This window comes from Micropterus salmoides, unplaced genomic scaffold (genome assembly GCF_014851395.1).
Source record: "Micropterus salmoides isolate LMB-PRFRI ecotype aquatic unplaced genomic scaffold, ASM1485139v1 Ms_hic_scaffold_1, whole genome shotgun sequence".
Classification (NCBI taxonomy): Eukaryota; Metazoa; Chordata; class Actinopteri; order Centrarchiformes; family Centrarchidae; genus Micropterus; species Micropterus salmoides.
This window is the reverse complement of record NW_024040040.1, coordinates 40,947,137-40,970,331: the sequence shown is the minus strand read 5'-3', so window position 1 is coordinate 40,970,331 and position 23,195 is coordinate 40,947,137. Positions and strand designations below refer to the sequence as shown.

General features: G+C 40.8%; 1 long non-coding RNA gene across 1 annotated transcript in view; it reads right to left on the bottom strand.

The window, feature by feature from the left end:
• The window catches only part of LOC119909621, a 29,308-nt gene extending 6,718 nt beyond the window's left edge, over window positions 1-22,590 (bottom strand). Inside the window, exon 1 of the long non-coding RNA XR_005445505.1 lies at window positions 22,481-22,590. This is a non-coding gene — a long non-coding RNA (uncharacterized LOC119909621). The remainder of the gene's footprint in view (window positions 1-22,480) is intronic.
• Between the last annotated feature and the right edge of the window lie 605 nt (window positions 22,591-23,195).

Here is a 23,195-nt window from a genome sequence, read left to right as displayed (position 1 = left end):
ATCGTACATCTTTTGAAGAAATCTAATTCATCATTTGCTAAATTTGACTAATTATTGCTCAATGTCTTCATGACAAAAATCTAATGAGAATAGACACTGCTGCAAATGTGTGCACTGCAAATTAAGCAAGATTTTTTATTAATAAAAGAAGTGATTGCAAATTGAATGATGACTATTTTTGTGGTAAAGAAAACAAGTACGGCAAGGAAAAACATGATCAGAGCGTAACACAAAATAACAACGACAGTTACTACGGGGCAAGCCTTCTTACCTCAGCAGCCTGAATAAACAAGTGCATGCGTGTCTCTGCTTGCGCTGGCCTATAGTGCTACAAAATACAGAGATACGAATTGTGCAGCAATGACAAATATTAGAGGCTTGAGGCTAAAAGAATCCAAGGCAACCAAAATCCATTTGTGTCCCAGGGCCGAATCCTGTACTGCAGGCCACTTCTGATTTCAGCACTAGCTGGTGTAATGCAACCAGCCATGCATTAGCATTGGCCCTCCAGTTAGAGCAGGCTCTTAGGATCCTGTCACCAGAACTTATCATACATTTTCACACACATACACACACGGCCAGACACACATGCAACCATGCAAAAAGCAGCTCAAACGCACAGCACTTTAACAGATATATAGATCTCTATCTATCTCAGTTTCCTATTATCTCTGAGGCACACAAATACATCAATGCTAGTCACTCACACAGCGATCATAATTCAACATTGTTCAGACCACTGAAACCTCTCCAGAACCTCCATTGGTCAAACACACAGCGGCTGTTAACACCGGCAGCAGGGACGCCCCTCCACACTACATAAAAGACTGAATCTCCCCGTTAAAGCAGCCGGCACCAACTATCTCACCACTTAGAGGGGGGCCTGAGCTAGCACACAAAGTTCAACAACTGTGAAGAAGGAACTATTAAAGAGGACACACAAAGCAGTGACCTTGACTGACAAGTGCTCTTCATTCTGGCCATAAACAGCAGTGGGGCCTGATAAGTGTTCATCGGTGCGGGGAGTAATGACCTATCCGTCAGCAGCGGTTGGGCTGTGTGAGGTAGTATAAATGGAACATACATAATGTACAGCAATAATACCAGCACGCTCACAGCCTAATGCATTATCATTATTCTTGGGGACCAGGGTTTTTTCCCCCCTCCCCTAACCCTGTGTAGTGTGCCTCAGCACGGCGGGTAAATGCCTTCCGGCCACAATAATTTCATTCTAATCTTTGTTCCATATTATAATTTCCATGGTCAGAAATACACCAGGAAGCAACGCCACGTTTCTATCAAGGGCTAAACAGAACACAGGCCATAACTGGAGGTTTTATGTGACTGTATAACCACCGTTCTTAGTGCTCCTGTCAATTTATGATAAGAATGAAGCTGTAAATTTGTGTGCGATAGCCCATCTTAAACAACATCATTATGGCTGAACCAGCCACTGATAGGGCGGCTGTATCCAAACCAGACACTCAGAACATGTTTAAAGAGGATATAAGAAAATTCTATGTTCATAGCATCAGAATACAAAATCAAAGTTTCCTACAAAATTAAACAAAGATACTTAACCTCTATGTAAAAACCTTCAACCCAAAACACATTATTCAAATTAAGGGTAATAACTGAGCGCAGAAATTACATAGACCATGTTTGTTGTAATGTATATTGCATGAATCAGTAGCTAGTAGCTCATTCCCCATGTCCCCAAGTGATAGATCTTGACTCACGTCTGACTTGCAGATAAATGCGCAGCAGTTTGTTCAGCATGTGTATCTTCACTTCAAGCTGGACAAGACATTAACAGTTTTAGACTTACACAACCTGAACCAGGCGGGTAAGGTCTCTAGTGAGCTTTAGAAGGAATCTAAACTGTATCCCTGATACAAATACCTTAAAGGAATAGTGCGACAGTTTGGGAAATAACTTAATTGCTTTCTTGCTGAGAGTTAGATGAGTGATGCCACTCTCGTGTCTGTTCAGTAAATATGAGGCTATATCCAGCAGCCAGTTAGCTTAGGCTAGTTATTTCCCTGTTTCTAGTAAACCCCCAAGAACAGCACTAGTCTGTGAGGTGACTTTGGCGTAGTGGCCACACTCAACATGGCAAGATCAAGTGAACAAAACTGTCCCAAAAGTACCAAATCCCCACAATCACTTCAAAGAGTGCCACCCTAAAATGACTCTTTGTAAAATCAGAATTTGATCTATTGACAAAGCACCTTCCCTTGACAAAGAAACTGTATAACGTGGATGACAATACCTGATCAGATAGAGTTCGTATGAGACATGATAAAAGTTAAAAAGCATGAATCTGTAAGTCACGAGTCAAAGTCCCATAGGGGAGAGCGGGGTGATTTGAGCCTGTAGAAAAGTGGAGCAACCCCTTGTTTCTCACCTACCATAGACAAAATTGGTTATATGAATACACATTTTTGAAGAGTTAATCATTTTACTGACCCTGTTATGGAGAGAAGCCCATAAGTGATAAGCACATTTAAGATCAAAATACTGTTCAAAGTGTTTTTTTATGTTGAAGGAGTCCTGATTCTTGTGTCTGAACAATTACAGACAGGTTTGAAAAAATCTTATGCATGTGTTAGTGTTTTAGGAAGTTACAATATGAGGCTATACTGTTAGCATGACATTACCATAAAACTGCTGGATGACAAAATTGATTATTCCCAGGGATGCACCACATCCTAAAATATATATACATATTTCAGTTGGAGACCTTACTGTCATGTCCTCACGTTAAGTAAAAACTGGCTCAACTCACCCCGCTCTCCCCTATGGTCTGTCATAGCTCAGTAGATTTATGAACCTATTTGTTTATTTTTTTGTTTCTTTTGTGGGTGAAAATTTTAAAATAAACACAATTATCAGAAGCTTCACACCACACACACAATATCCTATCCCTACAAAAAATATCCTATCCCAAAATACTACCTATTAAAAGCTAATTCAGTCTGGAGCCTTTACTGGTTGTGCTGAGAGCTGTCATGCAACACCATTAATTAACAGGCATTTCTGACGACTCCCACATACATACTGCATCAAACATCAAACTCACAGCCAGTGTCCCTATCCAAAACTCATCTCTGCTGCTCTGCAGAAACCAGTATATGCAGAGCTACTACACAACCCAACATTCCTGTAACACATACTGCACATCAGAAGATGGTATTCTTTGAAATAAAGTAAATTAGTGATACAGTTGTGCTGCATTTTCCTTGAAAATGATTGATTTGCTAGTCAGACAAAGAAATCCCTGCTCACAGTGTAGCAGAGATTATTTCCAGGATGAAATAATATTTTAGGGATTTAAGGTCTAATCTGAATGTATGTAAATATTGCGTGCTTGCTGTTTAGTCTCTCCCAGGTATCCCTACAGAGCACAGGGAAAATGAAGGATGCCTCCAAAGCTTGGAGACAGTAATCTCCCCTGTGGAGGTCAAATCTAACATGGCAGGTTAGTGTCTGTGGAGATTGACAGCCTGGAGAAATACTGCTGCTAGGCACCCACAACGCACAGTGACAGTAAACACCTCCCAGGAAAAAGGCTGGTTACCAAGCCTTACAGAGCGACTGTCAGAGGGCGCCAGCCGTCAGAGCTGCTGCCGACTCCGCACTGACAGAATCTGTCAACCTATTGCTATCATATCGAAACCATCTCAATAATAGGAACATCAAACTCAACCTAGGAAGTGTACAGAGCCAACCTGTACACATCTTCATCAGAAACATTAGTTTTCACAGATTTTCAAAGATCTTGGAAAAGATTGTTCATATAGAATCATGACAACACGACTGACGATATACTGTAGTTTTGTGTAAATTCTCTGTGGAGGGTTACTGGTGTTTTTGTAGGACAAAAGGAATTGCTTTAATGTAGAGCTGAAACGATTACTTAATAATCAATTAATATATTAACCAATTTATTGGTGCAGTAACAAGCAAAGATTTCCTGGTTCCAGCTCCTCAAATGTGAATATTTCCTGTTGGTTGGCCTACACAAGACATTTTAAGATGTCACCGTGTTCTCTGGCAAGTTGTGATGGTCTTTTTTGTTGTTTATTTGTGCAATTTTCTGACATTCTGACAAGTAAACATCTCAAATAATTTGTTGCCGCCATAATGTGGGAGATTGTTTGTACAATATACTGCCACATATTTTTCACAATTTCATGTATATAATGTAGTTGTGTAAATTCAATGTGATGGTTAATTGTATAACGTATAATAGATCATCGTCAAAAAGTCAAGCAGAACAAAAAGACTCTTTACTGTAGCATTACATTAAGAAATGGATGAAAAGATAAACTACGCTTAAATATATGTTGTTTACTGTGAAATTGTAATGCAGTACAGTAGACCACTAATTGCATGAAATATGTTATCTTACAGGCTTGTACTATCTGCCTTTCATAAACAAAGGCTGACAGATCATGCCCTCAACCAGTGACCCTGCTGTGAGCATATGCACTAATGCAAGGTCACACTGGAGACTGGCCACATGAGGAGAAAACAGCCATCCAATTTGCCTTGTGAGCCCAACAGACACAAACTACTGATGTAGTCATCATGCCTTACTATAAAATGTCAGTGTGTTAAACAGGGGCCCTTTTTACATTAGCAGCACTAATAAATGGCGCTTCTATAAAAGAGAGGATTTCCCTTTTACGTCCGCAAGAGGGGAAAACGATAAAGGACTATCACTGCCAAAAAAATCTGTTGTACGCTCAATGACAACGAGGCTTCATTGGCTCCCGCAGAGCTCAGCTGTGTGCAAAAGCATAGCAGCCCCTGATTTTTATAATGGCAGGTGGCCATCTTTAAATCAGGGATCTTCATATAATACTAGCCATACATCACATTGACTGATAATGCTCATTAAATCTGCCTCAAAACATACTATGCTACCTTGTGGTCCAAGTACTAGCAAAATCCAGTTAAATAGTAAACCACGGCATATCATTTGAAGCAAGGACGTCATATCTAGGACTCTGATTGGTCAGCTTATGAGGGTCGGTGGAGGGTGAGTGTTCACGGGAGAGGGGGTGATAGAGGGGGCTGTGGGTAGAGGAGGCAGAAAAGACAGGCAGACAGACAGAGGAACAGACCTATAGCTGGACGCCGTTTCCCCTCACCCTCTGCTTGCCCTTTGTCATGCACCCTCCTCACCTCCAGAGCTGTCACTGGCTTGTCAGAACCAATCACAGGATGCCATGCTGTCTGCCAGCCATGTACCAGTTTGGACAGGATGACATCAAATTTCTGGTGCTACGTGTCAAGGACCATATGAAAACAGATGTCCTCATTACTGGGTCGCCCATGCTTTAGAGACACTGTACTCACCTTTTTGCAGTTAAGAATTTTTTTTTTTTAATTTTTCAGTTTAATCCTATTTTTTGTGTAGATTCGCTGTGAAATGTCTGAACATGTCTAAAAATAATAGTGACATAATGATATACTGTTTCCCATAAAACACGTTTTTTTTTTATTTCCATGTACGTGCAAAAATATACACTATCCAAAAACCTAAGAAAAACCACAAACTAAAACCCATAGCCATCATAGCCTGATCACAGTGTGATAAGACAGTGACATGTCCAAGCCTGGTGTTATGCATATATGAGGCCCTCTGAGATCCAGCATGACAAAAGTAACTTTATTGAATGGGACAGATCGCTGCTTGTCTGACTGACTTAATCTGTTTGATTGAGCAACGGGACGCCTTCGGCTTCACAAGTCCTTCAAAGGCCGCAGATTCTGCAAGTGTGAAAAAAAAGAGTGAGGAAAAAAGGAAAAGAGAAAAATCCCCCCACACCCTTTCTTCTGCAATAAACACACTCGCGCGCATACACACACACACAGACACCCCACAGCTTTTGGAGGGTTTATTTATTAGCTTTAAACATCTTATTCATTGCCCTACCACCCAAGCCCTTTCAGGTCATCAGCCTCCAACAAAAGACCGCAAGCCTGGAAAATCTGTCAACTGTCAGTATCATTGATTAGGATCAGAACTCTGGGCAGATGATGAGGCTTCATTGAAGCCAACCGTTCAAGAGTAATAAAGGGCAGTGCTTGAAGAGTTTGTCCCTGACAATAACACTGCTGCTGCAATTTTCCTCTAGACTCAAAAGCATGCCACATTAGAGAGGCATACATTCATTTGCTGATGCTTCACAATTGTATTATGGGTATCTAACTTTCCACTCCGCCCCCTTTTTTCACCATGCCGCCCCAACACAAAGCAGACCTCAGCTATTATTGTGCTTGATCTGAATTTTATTTAGAGCTCCATATGCTTATCCAGCCTACTCTCAAAGCCTGGTGTTGATGCTTGGCCTCTCTTGGCCCGTTAACCATTAAAAGAGGGGCCATTCTGTCACCACACTGCCTATTGTGGGCCTTCGAGGGGCCTTTGAGGTTAAGAGACAAAAGTGTGAGATCATGAATGACTGCTTGGCAGTCTATTGGAGGTTTCCATCTACACAATTGAACTGAGAATCTGCACCTGATGCAATTCAAGCATCTATTTTGAAAGAGAAAAGGGGCTATTTTGTTTGTTGGAGTGGCCCCATTAAATAAAAGGGGTATGCTTTCATTTTCAAGCCTTTGGCACACTGATTTTCAACATCTCTGCAAAGGATAGAGACCCATCATGGCGATGCTAATGTTCTTTCCTACTATCTTACAGGACATGCAGCTAAATACCTTACCAGACCTCCTGGCTGCTATGAGCACCCAGACATACAGTTAGTTACACATGAGACCACGCGGCTGGATGAAACCCCAAAGGTACTCCACACCTCACAGCAAGGAGCAGGCTACAGAATTACCCCTCTACTGTCTCTGGGGGGTTCCTCTGGACACGCATTTCCCTCTACACTTTCTCCCCTCGAAGTAGCCAAAGCTGTTTCTCCCGGTCTCCAGGTCCCCCCTTAGTGACAATTTGTCCACATCAGAGAGCCGTCATCCCTAACGAGATCTGACTCGTGACACACAGATGGGGAGGGGCCGGGCACGGGCAGTGCTAGCGCTGGGTGCCTGCCTGCCTCGAGGCTACAGAAAAACGCCATGCTCAGACTGCCGTGTGAGAGAACACAACTGCTTTCTGCTAAGCTCTACTCTACCACCATAAGCTCTACCAGGCCACATCGCGGGACCATTACAAGGGTCCAGGATGCAATAAGAACAACAATAATATTATATTTGTATACACACGACCAACTGAAATGTAACATACAGCCCAACAGTGCAGGTATTTCAATGCTAAGTATGCTGATATAATTAAGAAAATCCCTGTTTGCCAAAAGTGTTACATTTAATAGTCCATAAAACAAGTTGCAATTTGTTTGCCATACACCCATCAACTTCTTTATCTTATCATCTTACTTACCATCTGTTGTTAGTGATCTTAGAGCGTTCCACAAATAATACACTGCAAAGGATAATGCATGCCACTTCATTAAACCATTCACAGCAAGAAAAGACACTTTCTTAGCACACAGACACAATAAGTCTGTGACTAAACAGCAAATCATGTGAAATAAGCTTTGCATTGTGACACAACGAACAGACCCTTTCAGCTCCTCTTCCATTCAGCTGCAAAACCACACGTAATAGGGGCTGGCCAAAATATTCTTTGGCGCCTTCAGGCAACTTCTGTCAGTAACTCTGACTTCGACAATGGCTAGAAGTTTTACAAGTATGGCTGAATCTCATAAATGATGTTTCTGAAAATGACAGAACAATGCAGCCCTATGACTATGATTGCAACAGCTAATTGGTGTTCTTAAGATGATTTTATTTAACTTGTACTAATCTACAGGTCTCGCAATTGCCCCATGGGGATAAATAAAATGTTCTGAAATTGAAAAACTTCTATTTCTACCCAAACCTTTATGAGAATGGTATTATATTGCTGACATATGTTGGCCCAGTGTCATGTGATGTAAGACACACACACTGCACATCCTCTACTCTCACACCGCAACACGGGTTGACCCTGTATTCTAAAATCACAGCCTCTCTGTTCCGGTCAAGTGCATCAGCCAGGCAAATGTATGCAATTAGGTCATGTTGGCCGAGGTTGACCCACACAGGGGACAACAGTCATTGTCAATATCTTAATAAAAGTAAAATCCTATCAAGGCACAGGGGGTAAAATTGTCTTAGGGAATCACCCTAACAAATAAGACAAATAAGATAAATAAAAGCGGAGAGAGCAGAAGAACACTGTGCATGATAAGAATTCAATTATCCTCCAATATGCTGTGCTTATCCAGTGCTGGCCTTTAATTTGGAAATATAAATGGCATACTGTGGCCAGGAAATTACGTTTTAAATGGGTAATAACCTGGAGGCCCCCTTTCAACACAGGCCCGTACAACAACCACCCCCTTTTAAACACTACTTTGCCACAACTTTCTCAGTTTATGTTCTTATAAAAACTCAATCTGACACACAGTGCCACAATTTCTCTAGAATATACGTCATTTCCATGAAACCTAAATAAATCTATTTTTTATACTCCTTTCTTTCCTCTCTCTGCTCTTGTTCTTTTTTTTTCTTTTTTCATGCTTCCACTCTCCTCAGCCCTGCTGGCTGCTCTCACCTTTCTCTCCTAGCCCTCTGGCCCTCATCCTTGGCTCTGGCTCCTGACAACCTCACCCACTGAGCTACAGATTGGCCGGCACACAATGCCCCAGATCCTCATTCACCAACACAATGCACTCACCAGCCATACACCTTCCCTTCTCTTTAACTCTCTGGCCACATCCCTTCTGTCCATTCTCTCATTTTCTTTCCCTCTCATTCATTCTACTCATTCATTTAATTTCCTCCAAGTCCATCTCTCGCTTCTCTGACTAGGTCTTTCTGGCAACTTGGTGGTGACTGGTGGGCCGACAACAGAAACTATCTCCCGCCTTATTCCGGTGCAGGGCAGCATGAGCGGGACGAGCCAGAGCTCACAAAGCCACTGCAGAGCGAAACAAAGGTTGTGTGCTCCATCATTCAAACCGGGGCCACTCCGACAGCTGCCTCCGCCACGCTCACACTGACAAACGGCCAGAAAAACAGATGGTTCGTGCATTCATGACCAGTTTAGTGGAAGCCCAGGAGTCATCCCCATTCAAGGGGAGGGGTTTTGTCAGCTATTCCATAATAAAGCTTTTCAGTCTGGTAGAAAATTAGAAATGCATTTTAAAATTGTCACTTAATTATTGAGGTCATCCCGGCCCCATGGAGGAGAGAGGAAAGAGCTGAGGCTCTGGCTTTGTGACACATGACTGATCTGAAAAGATGGGTTGCCTCATTTCACTTTTTAAATCCTGCCAACACATTAACATACATTTGTCAGTTTGCTTCTGAAAAGCAGATGCATTGAATTTTGGAAGCCAACTATCCTCCAAGGAGAGAAAGTTCATCATCTCAACATCTGATCAATGTTGGCATTGCAATTGTATTCCTCACTGAAAATGAATCAAATAAAGATAGTGTATCAATACTATTTACAAAAAAAAATCATGAATAATTAATTATGAGATGTATAGCACGCATCACGGAATGCATTTGTTCATGCATTTCCACTCATACACATGCATTTATGTGCTGTTCTGCTGTTGGAACTCTCACGTCATGTCAATCAAAGTGCCACACACATACAGGCACATCTACACCATAATAGATAGCAGTGTGTCTCCTGACCTGTATGGTTAAACCACAGAGTGTCACTGTCCTGCATGTAAAGCTCTATTTCACAGTTCTAAAGCCCTTTGTTTAAAGTTATGAAATCTACAGACTGATGACTGTTGCATTTCAGGCCCCACAGGATTCAGACAGGACCAATCAAAAGATAGATGTGTGTAATATTTTGTATTTTCACCACTTTATTCTTTGTATAAATAAACAAGAAGTAATTTAATAAGGCATATACAGGTACATGAGACTAAGTCAACCACAATAATGGTGTGTGTCATATCATTAAAAAGAGCTTAACCGTTACTTTGAAGCAGTGAGGCGTGAACCATACTGGGCTTCTGAGCATCATCATCAAGCTCTTGGCAACACACCCCAAAAAGTCATTTCCAATTGTAAGAGAAAGCATTCACCGTGTTGCACTATATCATACACAATATTGTTCACACAAATTAGCTGGAGTGCCAGCCAAAGTGACACTGACTAAACTTAGTTTGTTTGTTCCCCCATATTAAATTAGTTGCACATCTTCCAGTGCCCAGAGACAGGGCCTAACAATGCGGGGAGAACGGCTGAGCAGATATGAATTAAAGATAACGCCAAGCCACAGCACGTCTGTCTCTGCTCCAGAAACCATCTGGACGTTCAATATTACATCCTTGTCTACACTTTTCACACTGATCAGGATCAAAGTTTTTTGACAGGTCTTCATGATGCATCACACCCAGATGTGGTTACTGGCTGAACGCATTTGTTGAGGTCTCACTCTCATTCTGAGCAGTCATGCAATGGCTTTAAAACTTGTCTCTAAGAGAGGTCACAGCTGGCACAAAAATAAAAGCCACTTACTTCCTACCTTAAAATGTAACAGACATCATATCAAGCTCTGGTTTAAACAGAGGTCAAGTTTGCTTCAACATTGAAAAATACCTAAACCAAGATTTTAATTATAACCTTGCAGCAACATTTGTCATAAATGCATTTCAATATATTTGTGATTTAGGACAACTGAAATATTAACATCAATGATAAAACAGTAAAATGACTACTTCTGATTTTGGTGTGTGTTTTTTTTGATACAGACAATTCATATAAGACCGCTAGCATATCTTAACCATTATGTGATCTAACATGTTGTGATCCAATTAATAATCATGTAGGCTCAGCATCATTACACTGGACTGCTAAAGTCAAATTAACATAATCACTGTGATCATTACCATAATTTCTGTGCTAGTTTGTCCGTGTTACTTACTGTAATGTATAGCACAACAGAGACACCCAACAGCATGTAACACACTGCAGATAATAGCAGACCACACATTCTTATTGACCTGTGAGAGACCCACACGGCTCACAGAATATAAACAAGGATACACATGACACCTTCACATATACTCACACACAGCTTCACACACACGTATAGTATGAAGCTGACTGTACACTGTACACTGACAGCTACGGCTTTGTTTCCACTTAAGCACTGCCCTCCTCTGACTGTCCAAGGAAGTGCATACAATCAATATGGCAACACAACTACTCATCATCACTGCTCCAAGTTACTACATCTCTCCAAAGAAAAGACTACTTCAAGATTGGTTTCAGTACTTGTGGTGAGTGTACAGTCAGTGGATGAGAACACCCCCCCCCCCCCATTCCGCTCCAGCCCCCTATCCAGTGCCATTTGTTGTTGGACTGCACCCCTTTGGCAGCGGATAGGAATCGCTTCCTCAGAACATGATGTGGGAGGTGTTCAAAGATAGACGCCGACAGAAATCTGCTGCCGTTGCCAAAAGCGCTGGCATTTCTATGACACAAGCAGTGACTCTGAGACGGATGTGATTTGATCAAATAAATGTGACAAATGTGTGAATTTGGACAAAAAATAGCAATCGGATTAAATAAATACAAGCTAGAGGTGGGTATAAACAACTTGGAAAATAAGGCACAGTATGGTGCTATGTTACAATTATATTTCAACAGTAAAAATATATCCTTGTTGCCAACATAGCCTTTCGGTTTGATTTTTATTAGTGTTGTTATCATTTTAAGCTCAACCAGCTGGTAAGTAGATGATACTCAAAAATGTTTTCTAGAAGGGAAAAAAAGAAAGATACATTTTCCATCTTTTTCAAAGACTGTACAAACTGCCCCTGGGACATTCAAACCACAAACAGCGATATCATCTAAGCAGAAAGTAATTAAACCCCCAGTAGACTCTAATCAGCATTCATGAATGGCATCAGCTCCTAGTATGATATACAGTACAGGCCCTGCCAAGGTGATTTCTCACTGCTTACCAGCTCTTCTAACAGCCCTATCTCTCTCTCTTTCACACACACACACACACACACACAGCTGCTGTGTGCTGGTCCCTCCCAAATTAATACCCACAAGTGAAACCGTGACCTGCAGAAGGCAGCCCCGACCTGCCGTCCCAGAGCTCCTCAGTGGATCCACCCTCCCCTCTGAGCGTGTTGCTCTGTATGTCTTCCTCTGCCCCCTGCCCAAGACTGTACAAGGACAAGAGCTTACATGGGATGATGAATAAGATAATCATTGGCACAATATGTTAAAGTGTCAGTTTGTGTGTGAAAACATCAGTGTGTTGTTTGCTGTACTAAAAAAAACACATTGTTACACTTAACTGATGTAAATTATGATATGATAGAAGTAAAACAAAATAATCACCAGCTGTGAATATGAATTAAATGTCAAGTCACTGTTTGAACAAAGCAGCACATTCAAAATAATGTTTTCACACTTACATAATTGATCCTACATTTTGTGTGGTTAAATCTGCCTTTTTTGCCACCGAACATTGATTGACTGATTAAAAAGAAGCTGTTGTGGTATCTGCTAAAGATTGGTGAGCGGCTAGACCACAAAGCAAAGCAGGAAGTGAAGAGACTCAAGGCCAGAGAGACAATAATAGACCTTGTCTGTATAGTCACCAAATGCTAACTGCTTGGTTAGCTGTAAGCTCCATTTTGGGACCTTTGGTTCCCATATTTAATTAAAAATCCATTATCACCTTTCAGCATAGTGAGCAGCACTTCAGCCCATACTATCCAGATCTGCACTCTTAATTGGTCTTAAATGGCTAAATTGCTCTTCATGCAATCAGTCTTACAGTTCTGTAAAAGGAGAAGTTAAGAAAGAACTGCATGTAGAAGAGGTTAAAAAATCCCCCCCATGTGCAAAGTGTACACTAAAAAGGAATCAGTGTTACAACAAAATGATTCTGAAACGTTCGAGTGTATACACGCACTTCACCAGACCTTGTGGCAGACCTTGCAAGGAAACTGTTGTTTAGGTGGTGCATTAATATTCAAAAGGTGATGCTGCCAAAGCACCTTGAGCAGATGCACACTGGCACACACTGATGGCCTAAGTGAGGAGTGGCAGACAAAAACAGCACGAATGAGAGAGAAGGGTTTACACAAAAAGGAAATAGAAGGAGTAGACAGTAAAAGATTAAGGTACGAATGAAAACGAGAGCTACAGGTAAAGAATGAACAAATAAGGTGGGGAAAAAAAGAAGAGAAAAATGAGCTCTCCTTCATTGTTACCTCGACGAGTGTGGCCAGGCCCCAGCTCCCCTGGCAGAAACTAAGTGGCTTGCTGGCATATGGTGTAACCTCCATTTGAGTGCTAAAAGCTGGATATTGTTTTTGTGGAGCAGATGTTGGCGGGCATGGCAAAAGGCACAGCTGGGAACGGTGTCTGTGACCCACATACAGGGGGAGCAGTAGTCAGCTGAGAGCCACTATCTTAATGGAGAGACACGATATGAAGTTTGTCGCTCTATTGTCTTTACACGCATGAAGTCGAATATTGCTTTCTCTACGGTTATATCCCTATTCACTGATAGCAGGACATTTTCCAAATGACTCTATCACAGGTTGCACTCTTTGCTTGTAGTAACTGTTATAATGAGAGAATGTGATGAGAGAATGCCTTTTGATGTGTCAGAAAGAAGCCATGGTATGGATACATAACCCCGAAATACAAGTACAATCAGACTTTCAGATTGATGAGGCCTTATTTCTACGACCATTTTAATTTGGGGAGTTTTATTCAGGCTAATCACGGCAGGATGGAAAACAACCACAGCTCTCTGTGTGCCACTGAAAAAAAACAGAACCATCATGTTTTAAATTGGAATTAAATGAGCTTTCATGCCTAGATTTGAGCTAATGAAAACGAAACGAGGACACTTAAAAGTCCTGACCGATTTCCCAAACCCAGAAGTGTCCCGATGCCAAAAGTGGACAAATGAAGATTATGCTGAGATTATAATAAGGATGCCAAAGCCATTATCCAGTCTACTTTGACAAATGTTGTGCCTTTCTGTGAGCAGATGGGACCTAGAGTTTGGGTGGGGAAACAGGCAGAGTATCCTTCACGCAGTTGGCTAGAAAAGACCAGGATAAACGGCAAGCAGGGACACTGTCAAGACGCCCCGATATTGCATGTAATTATTGTATGAGTGCTTATCTTCGTCAAATACATTAATTTCGCTGTGCTTAACTGACCTTATATTATTAAGTTATTTATATTTAATTCCAAATTCTCCACTTTCAGGTCTGTTCACAGCTGTTGTAATAATTGTGTGTAAAAGACGAGACTTTATGTATAACATTAGCAGGACCTCAGCAGGAACTCTGCTCATCTGTCAATCAGCTCCAGCCGATGGCCTCAGATTGGGCAGACCACTTTGGCTTCAGCTACTTAATTATGAGAGTGTTAAATGCCGTATGTTGTGGGCTGGGGCAAAACAAACTGACCAGAGGCTGCAATAAAGGCTGTTTCCCCTTGTGCAAAAGGATTAGAATGGCCTGTCACTCAGTGGGGTCACACAGAGCAGAGGCACTACTTAAAAAGTCATTTAGAGAATTAAGATGCCCCCAGTTGGGCCTGCGATCAGGAAAAAAAACACACACACACTAAATAAAACACCAAATAAATACTCAGCACAGCCTTGAAGCAACCACTGTTGACCGCTATTTTGTTTTGAAGTTCTGAATCTGCAAGGCTATGGCGTGATGCAGATCTCTCATGGAGGTCTCATTAATTAACGAGTGGTTTTCTTGACTGCACACTGATTAAATCGACCCCTCAGTAAAATGTTGGTAGCACCTTCATGTGCACTTCACTAGCGGGAATCAACCTTCCTGTGGCAAGGTTTAGCCAAATGTACCAAGTGCTAACATTAGAACAACACTAATCTCCCCACAAATACAAGTGCATATCTCACTTTTTACGATGCAGATGTCCTTTTCGAAGTTTGCCCCTGAACGGAGTGGATGAAAAAATCACCTGCAGCAATGTGTGATAACAGAGACACGATGAAAACAAGCTTCTCACAAAGTGATCCAGGGACTCTGCTGTAATTACCACACAATTACCTTTGATTACTGCTGTATTTAGTTAATATTGCATATATTATTGTTTCACCAGGAGCTGTCGAGACTAAATGCTTTTATGTCACAAATGCAAAGTATTTTTTTCCCCAGTTATTGCTTACAGATGTCACTGGTTTTCATGGTTTCCTCTACCAACATTAAATCCATCCAAGCTCTACCTTTCAGAGTGAAACAATCCATAATTCATAAATTGAATGAATCAAATGAGGGAGGGTCTACAGCTTCAGGGGTAACGTGACTCAGGACCTTTGAGGTTGCCTGACAACGTGCAGGTCAAGCAGCAACACTCAAATGGTATACCTCTGTATCTGGCCAAGAAGCTACGTAATCTGAGCAGGTTAGAGATTATATCCAGGTTACTGAGCACTGCTGCGGTTCTTCACAGAGGCTGGGAGGACAGACTGAAGGTACTGCTTTGACAGAAGTTAAGAATACAGATCGGACCTAATAACTGACAAGCCTTACTGATGGGACGCTTGGGGCGTTTCGGACTGAGCAGGTGATTTGACAGGTAGATACAGATACCCGCTACTACAGAGTAGATGGACAGTGGACAGGTGAGCACCAGCTAGTGAGTGTGTGTGTGTGCAGTTTGCGAGCATGCGAGGGAAAAACGTCAGAGCTCCTGTGATAGTTATAATCATACATTTTCAAAAACTTAAAAGCTCTTACACTGCAAAGCCAGTGTAATTTCAATTACACTGAATGAAACAGCTCTGTCCACAGTTTTAGCTCAAACAACAGTCAACGGTCTAATTGACAAATTTAAAAAAACATTCTCTATTTAGATAAAAATCTAACTTCGTAAGATATGATTTCCCTCTGTAGCAGACCAAATGCTCTCTGAAATAAGTAGGGTGAATTTTGATTTAAGGCTTTAACTGAGACATGTGGGAGTATGTGTTTTAAACTGTTTACATTTTAAGGTAATTAGGTGCATTTCAAGTCTTCATAGTGTAATGTTGATGATTTTATTTTATAATTTCCTTTCATGTGAAGATGAGGTGTAGATGTGCTGATGTTTAATTTGAATTAAGTAGACTTTGTGAGTACCTGGACAAGCATTATCAAATCGTATCACATTAAATAATACTATCTTTTGCACCTTAACGGACCTTTCTTTCACATCAACATACTGTTCTAATGAGAAATTCATCAAATAAGAGAGGATGTGCAAAAAGGCTAGTTTATTGTGGTTTTAGGTACATCTTCTAGCACATGTGGCACATCTTTAAAATGTTCTGACTAAACAGTGACACTACATATTGTTATTTACTGTTAACCAATATTCTTCCTGCTCATCACTTGGTACTTTTGCATATTGTATTTGAATGTGGTCCAGAAGTTTCTCCGTAGACTCAGTGTGCGTTGATGCACTGTGGCAGTGTGCTGTGCTGAGAGTGACATGCTGATTCCTGAGCCTCTGTATGAGTCAGTCCCACCATTCCATCTCGCGAGCGGGCCTCAGCCCTCACGCCTCATATCAGCCTGACTTTGATGGACACATGCTCCCTCCGTGCTTGGCAGAACGGTCTTTTGAGGAAACTCAACAACAAAAAAACGGCAACAGTGACTGGGTCGGCACAAACACACGCCCCCAGAACCCAAAAATCACAGACAAGCACTTAAATGATCAAACACATAAAAACAAGCACCGACCTTCATTTCACTGGTGGATTTTCTCCGTTAAAACTTTGTTGCATTGATAATGTCAGACAAAGAATGCAAAATGGGAGTCAGTTTTCGGAATTTCTTGGACAATTAAGTGTTGTATATTTAGAAAAGGCAACAACGGGCCAACTGTTACGAGAGTGAACTGTCAAAAACACAAGTAAGTTGTACTTAACTGTGGGATCACATATAAAACACATAACTGATCTTATACATCCATACACCAAAAACTGTTATTATAATATTGTAATTTCTTATTCCTACGACAATCACTGTATGGTTATTCCGTAAGTGTTAAGTGATCGACAGACTATAAACATTATCCATCTGAACATTACTTGGATCAATTGTGTGCTCAGGACATAATACCAGCACATCACCCACAGTGTTAAAACTCTTCATAGTCTTTATTCAGCATAGCGGCACACTTGACTGAAGCAAGGTCTACTCCTTTGCCCACAGACAAAGAGAGTCCTGCACTACGTCTGTGTCAGTCTGCTCGTCCCATTATATCCACTCTGCTGCTCCCAGTCATCAGCTATGACGAGCCTTCACCTGAGTTGACAGGTGACTGTCCTGAGGCAGCACAGCACCCAACAGGGGAGCCTTAACCTGCCAACTATCTGTCAGTCCCCCAAAACCAGCTCTGTCATGTCATCTCCTCCATGCCAATCACAGTGACACATCAAGTTTGTGTCAGGAAACAGTGTTGGAGATTACAATCTAATACAACATTGCCCTGAGCCTATGGGACGAAGCAGGCAATTATTATGAGACAGAGATGATAATGTAAATGTTGGCAGGCCACATGCAAATAATTACAAATAGGATATTTTTTTCCTTAAGCTTTTCACTTTTGGTATAATTGCTTGTACAATTGGAAGGAGGGGTAAGGACTCAAGAGGGAACGTTTCTGAAAAGATGACAGAGTCTAGAACAAGGCCGAAAAGGATTTCATTAATAAAGTATCGTGTTGGCTTGTCCATTAATCCCCTCAGTGACAAAAGGAACATGGAGATCACTGTCAGTCTCAATTTTCTAATTTTAGAAAATAATTCTCAACACAAGGTCATTAAATGTGTAATATTACACCCCACTGTAATTTTTACATTTTGGTTAAGGGGTTTATCAGAGTCTGAACTGGATTCATATGACCAACAACAAACTATCTTAATAAATAACATTTCAATCAAAACACCTCTGTAATCAATATCCTTGGATCAAACAATGTGTGCAACTCGAATATCGAGCATTTTAGTGTCTTTTAGCTTATAGTTTTGGTTTTGTGGGACACATATTTACAGTTCTGGGTCAGTCTCACCCCACTCATAGCATTGCTTTCAGACTCGTCAGGCAACAGTTTTCAGCAAAAAGGCTCTAAAATCCAACTGTACACAACCTGCTCCGCACAAAAGGGAAAACAACCAAAGATAGAGACTTTCATCACATCCATCAGGTGGACAGAAACACGCCTCCAAATGAATGCTAATGTTGCTCTGTGTCTGCTCAATGTGTAAATAGTCATCTGTCTGCTAGTTCCAATATCAGCTTTTTTACAGATGGTTTCCACTGCCCTCAAGCTGCCAAAAAAATCTATTATTGCAGGTTTAACATGCTTAATTATGCAAATATTAACATTTTCAATTCCATGGCAACTGAGTAAACGCCTTTGGCTGATGAAGATCATGTGGTTATGATAGAAAGCTCCAGAACAGCTCCTAAATACGCCTTGCTTGCATGGTCAAGAATAAAATGCAATCCCAACAATTTCAACATCTACATAATTCTGCAAATGCTGTCTGCTGAGTAAGATTGTGTGATATGAGTGGTATTTATATCCTCCTCTGTTTGATTGTGAATACAATTTTAAAAAATTACAAGTGAATTTCTCCATTGTCCTTCCCTTCTGATTAGACTGAGATTCATTTGTGCAATGGTAAAGGTTGCTCTGACCTAGCCCTGTAATCGCACATTTTTGAATGTTACGAGGGGGGGATGCAGCCTGTGCCATATGGCTAACGATCACAATAATAAATCAGTTTCAGGCACCCCGTCATAATTTATCCGAGAAATTATGAATTTTTCCATTCAGTTGTTTCCAGTTAGTTGCCGCGGCATTCCACGACCTCATTTGAAAAGTGGCAACGAGGCAAGCAGGCAGAGTTTTAACCAACTGCTGGGATTTTACATGGGACTAATCATGAAGCACTGATTGATTGAAGGTCTGTTATCAGTGGGATCCCCCCCCACCCCCAATATGTAAATGAGTAACCTTTAGGAGGGCTCTGAGTGGCAGCAGTGGCAGATGGGCAGTAACTGTAATGGGGTGGAGGTTGGCTTGAATAAATATCCCATGGTCTGGAACTTACCTAGCCTCTACAGCGTCCAACTAGGCTGCGTGACAGTCCACCACAAAAGAAAGCTCCGGGAAACAAAGTCATGGAGAGCTGAACTGGGTAGTCAATTAATTGACTAGTCAATGCACAAAAACTTTACCTGCAACAATTTTAATTACTTATTCCAGCTTCTAAATGTTACTAATTGCTGGTTTTCCTACTCTTTCACCATAGTAAACTGAATATCGGCGGGAATTGGACAGTTGCTTGGACAAATTTGTAAGTCGGAAGTCTGGGAAATTGTGAATTTTCACAATTTTCTGACATTTTGTAGACAAAATGAATAATCAAGAAGAAAACTGGCATATTAAAATCGATAGTGAAAGAAACTTCCATCCAAAGAAATTTCCATCCCTAAAGGGGAGGTTCTTGTACTCAGTGTTGTATTAAAATGTGTATACTACACAACGTACTGCATGTTACTGGAAAATAACAATTTTTTTAACTTTTGCTATCCAAAACTAAAATTCAAAACAGGGCTGCATTGATAATCACAACTTTAAGCTACGTCTCAAAGTCAGCAGTGACCATTCCAGACAATTTCCTGTTGTTTTACTTGTGGAAATTGTCTGTGATTATGCGTTTAAATTCAATATATTTAGTCAAAGCAATAAACAAAGTGAGCCTTCGTGGATTTGAACGTGCCATTCACTTCAATTCCAGACACTTAACAGTGAAAGTCTGCAGCAGTGAGGCCCTTTAGTCTCTGTAGCCCAACAACAGGGAATCCATACAGACAAAGGCATCAGTGGTGTCTAATTGAAATCCTTCAGAGGGAGTAAAGAGGGAGAGGAGAAGAGAGACCGAATAAGAGAGAAAAATCAACACAAACAGACAGAGACGGTTATTTCTGGAATACAGACTACAGCAAGGTAAATCTGAGGAAAACCATTATGTCACCCTGTTCTTGATCTGGGAAAGTGGCAGCACAGAGCAAATGAAAACATTGCAGCACAGACTCAGGCCCTACTGTGAGGCAGAGGTGGAAATGTCCATTTTCCCCCACAGCCTTAAATTAACATGACAGCCAGTAGCTTTTTGCTACCGCAAAAGTGAGTGATTAGTATTATCGTTTAAATTGTAATTTGGCAGTTAATTAAAGTGACCTTGGTTTCTATTGCTGCATCTATAAACGGGCAACCAGAGTGCCGTTCCGTCTCTCAACCGTCTGTGAGGCCGCTGTCACTGGGGCCCGTTACAGGATTAAGTCACCCCGGTGACAAAACCAAATTAAGCAGCTGTCACCGCCTACCTGCAGCTCGGAGCTTAAGATGATCAACTTATGACCGGTCGGGGAGCAGAGCCTGTTCTCCCTCTCTGTCCTGTCATTATCATTTTGTAATTTATGATTAGTTTTAATGTTTTCTTTCAGAGCGTCATTAAAAGCGAGATGTTAAGAGCAAACTGCATGAAATCATTGGCACCATGTGTTAATGTTTGATGAAAAGTCTGTGACAACATCTTTAAAATCCAGAGGAGTGAGTTTAACAATTAGTTGTGTTGTCCCGAGTGTGGAAAATTCTCCGCTGCATTTTCTGACTCAGAATTTAAAGCATGAAAAATTAATCATTTAACAGAAATGCTAATGTTTGAGATTCCCGGTGTACAACATTCTCTAAACATACTAATCCTGAGGGAGAAATCAGATGTGACAGAGGTAAACCGAGGTGACATTCATAAGAACCAGAATGGGACTATGCTCAGTCAACACCACAATGTTATGATACATATTTCATACTGTGATGCAGCACATAGAGTAAAAATACACTGGAAATGAATCATACATGTATGCCCATGATTATAAGAGAAAAATGCTAACAATGTTTGAACTGCTATAATCCTGTATACTAAATTTCTTGACTTTAAACGACCTACAGCATGTGAATGTTTCATGCTCTTACAACACTAATCATTCATGGTGTGACAACACTGTGAATTAAGCATACAAATGACTAAGTTTAGGGAAAGAGCATGGCTTGGGCTCTCATGATGGCTGCTAATAAACCTGTGATTGAAACTCCTCAGTGCAAATTCAAGTCAGCAGTGATGCACTTCAAAACAAACAAATGTGCCGATTAGCAGAACGACACAAAAACACTGGGAGGCGAGTTCTTAACCCCACAGTGTCCAGGCAGCCTCCCACTGCAGATTCAGATTGTTCCACAGTAATATCCTATAGTGAGTCTGCTGTACATCGTAGAGAAAACTAAAGCATATGGTCAAAGTGCTTTACTTACAATGTGCCTTCATGTGTTCAAACTGCAGTTAAGGAATTATTAACAGGTCAAAGTCTAATGATTATGAAGGTATTTTTGTGTTGGCAAGGTCACAGAGTCTGTCTATCATAAATGATGGAGCATTACTGATTATTTCTTCTTGACAATATGTGAGTATTTAAGGGCTTCAACTGTTGAAGTAAGATTTATGCCACAGTTCAGTGTTTACATTTACCAAAAAGTATACATTTTCTGCTTTTAAACCCCTAAAGCAAGTTGTCTAGCTAAACTAAAAGATAATGGAAGTAAAAGTTTATTATTATTAATATGAAATTGTTAATAAAATATAAAATATGCCGTTTTAACAGTATCAAGTAGTCACACAGTGAAAAATGAACTAATTTATAGAAATATAACATTTCGATGCATCAATGCATTGATAATGGTTTTATGACCACATGATAGCCCGAATTGCCCCTGGTGGCTGTTCCGCCAGTGATCCAATAATCTGTCGATTATTTTCTCGATAAATCAATTAGTTGTTTGGTCTAAAAAATGTCAGAAGATTGTGAAAAATCAGTGTTTCCCAAAATCCAAGAAGACGTCCTCAAATATCTTGTTTTATCCACAACTCAAAGATCTTCAGTTTACTGTCAAAGAGAAGTAATGAAACCAGAAAATATTCACATTTAAGAAGCTGGAGTCAGAGAATTTGTCTTCAATGACTCAAACTCATAAATCGAATATCAAAATAGTTGGCGATAAATTTAATAGTTGACAACTTATCAATTAATCGTTGCAGCTCGCAGTTGAAAACGGGAATGGGATGTTGGGTGCGGTCAGAGGTGCAACAGACTTCTACATTATTAATGTATCTATGTTTTTCATGTGGACTTACTCTTTAAGTTACTTGTCCGGCATTGTTCTGACTTTGGAGGACTATTTATAAAAAGGGCTACATGACCAACACTACTGGACATTAACACCCTTAAAAAACTTAAAAGCTTAAAGCTTTACATAGATAGACATATGACAGCGTTAGGGTTACCTAACTGGGCCCAGGCGCTCCATATCAGGTGGAAGTAGACTAAGCAGGGGCCGTCACAAGTCCTACATGAGAGACAGACAACAGGTTAGAAATACATGCAGCCGGAGAGCGAAGACACAAAATAAGAAGCACCTGTCACACACATATTGCTAGCTAATCTAGCTTTACATAACTCGCCCTACAGCCCAGGTACCAGTCTTCATAAGGTACAGCCACTGATTCTGATAGTGTCCGCAAATCCTCTCCCTGACCACCCTGTTATAGTACCTTGCAAAGTAAAGTCAATTACTTGTCGAAAGTATTATCACTCTAAATTATATTAACACTTCTGTATTACGTCTTGACCTCCGTGCATGCTGGTTTAAAAACTTCGGCTAGCATACACTCACATTATGTTAGCATCGTTAGCACAGCTTGGCATTGCTTAATGCTGGTTAATTTGGTAGTTAATGAGCTAACCTTAACTGCTGTTGCCACCACAGTGGATGATGAGGACATCCAGTGCTGCACTGCCAGTCAAGCTTCATGCCAAGACGGCTAACAATAGCTAACTGTTATATGTCATTCTAAAAAAGGAGACAGCAATAGACTCCGTGACCTTGCCAACAGTAAATATAAATAATCATTAAATCATGCTATTTAAAAAGCATTTCTATTGAAATTAGCGACACAACGTCAACTTACCTCCATCTAGCCTGTACCACAGACTGTATAT